Here is a 1,888-nt window from a genome sequence, read left to right as displayed (position 1 = left end):
TGAATCTACCTTATCTGTATCTGTATATCATTGAACAAATAAGTAAAGTTGTTGTGACCAGTGACAATCAGGATTCTCCCTGTTGGAAAAACAAGTTACAAATAAGAAAAGGGGGAAGGCTAGAATGACCCCTGTTGTTTTGGATTAGAATCAGAGGTGTCAATCCGAGGTATGAACACATGGTTTTTAGTGTACACACACAGATAGATATGGCAGGAACCTACATCCAGGAACAGAGCCCTTTGCTCCTCCCTCAGAATGAATGGAGACCAGAAATCAGATGTTTATGCCCAAGAAAAGCAGGATTTCTTTCAGCACTTCTCCCAGATCGTTGGGGTGCTGACTGAGAATGAGATGGGGCACTCAGAGACAGGAGATGCTATTGCCCGGCTCAAGGAGGTCCTGAAGTACAATGCCATTGGAGGCAAGTATCACCGGGGTTTGACGGTGCTAGTAGTGTTCCAGGAGCTGGTGGAGCCAAGGAAACAGGATGCTGATGGTCTCCAGAGGGCCCTGACTGTGGGCTGGTGTGTGGAACTGCTGCAAGCTTTCTTCCTGGTGACAGAAGACATCATGGATTCATCCCTCACCCGCTGGGGACAGATCTGCTGTTATCAGAAGACGGGTATGGGGTAGGATGCCATCAATTATGCTATCCTTCTGCAAGCATGTATCTACTACCTGCTGAAGCTCTACTGCCGAGAGCAGCCCTATTACCTGAACCTGATCAAGCTCTTCCTACAGATTTCCTATCAGCCTGAGATTGGGCAGACCCTGGACCTCACCACAGCCCCCTAGGACAATGTGGATTTTGGCAGATTCACTGAAAAGAGGTACAAATCTATTGTCAAGTACAAATCTATTGTCAAGCTTTCTACTCTTTCTACCTTCCTGTAGCTGCGGCCATGTACATGGTAGGAATTGATGGCGAGAAGGAGCACACCAATGCTTAGAAGATCCTACTGGAGATGGGAGAGTTTTTTCAAATTCAGGATGATTACCTTGACCTCTCTGGGGACCCCACTGTGACCGGCAAAGTTGGCACTGACATTCAGGACAACAAATGCAGCTGGCTGGTGGTTCAGTGTCCACAATGGTCCACTCTGGAACAGTATCAGATCGTGAAGGAAAATTACAGACAGAAGAAGGCCAAGAAGGTAGTCTGGGTGAAGGCACTATATAAGGAGCTGGATCTGCCGGCCGTGTTCTCGCAGTGCGAGGAAGACGGTTACAGCCACATTATGGGTCTCACTGAACAGTACGCAGCGCCCCTGCTCCCAGCCATCTTTCTGGGGCTTGCGCACAAAATCTACAAGCAGAAAAAGTGACCTAGAGACTGCAAGGACTGGGGAGAGGAGGCACTCAATAAATAAACTATTGTGTAAAAAAAAAAAAAAAATATATATATATATATATAGAAATCTCTTTATTTACATTTTTTTCTATATTTTATTAACTAGCTCTGTTTGTGAGAGGACCTGGAAGCAATAACACACCAGTAGCAATGAAATCTAACATCAAGACCTTGGTTTCTTAATATCATTTTCCAATTTAAAAAAAAAAAAAGAGCTTCTTGGAGAAATGGCTGATTCCAGAGTTGGGGCAGTGAAAATCAGAGCCGAGACTGGAGCATCTTGTGGTGTCACAAAGCAAGGACACGCTCTGAAAGGAAGAGAGCATGACAAAAGGGAGCCAGGAGCTGAATCGGGGTTCCCAATGGCTAATGCTTGGGCAATCTGAGCAACAAAATAATGATAATCTTACATCATAACCCATAAAATAAATATCCATAGTGCACACTGATATGAATAAATAACTAGGAGAGAAGAGATATGCTTCCTTATCACATAATTCCAGTTAATAAATGTGGAAGGAATAATGGAAATGG

The 1,888-nt window shown here is 44.4% G+C and overlaps 1 pseudogene; it reads left to right on the top strand.

The window, feature by feature from the left end:
- The first annotated feature begins 218 nt into the window (after positions 1-218).
- LOC129482166 (farnesyl pyrophosphate synthase-like) lies at positions 219-1,329 on the top strand (annotated as a pseudogene).
- Positions 1,330-1,888: the final 559 nt, after the last annotated feature.

This window comes from Symphalangus syndactylus, chromosome 5, assembly GCF_028878055.3.
Source record: "Symphalangus syndactylus isolate Jambi chromosome 5, NHGRI_mSymSyn1-v2.1_pri, whole genome shotgun sequence".
In the NCBI taxonomy this organism is placed as follows: domain Eukaryota; kingdom Metazoa; phylum Chordata; class Mammalia; order Primates; family Hylobatidae; genus Symphalangus; species Symphalangus syndactylus.
Note: the sequence above shows the minus strand (reverse complement) of the source record. Positions and strands in the feature narration are given on the sequence as shown.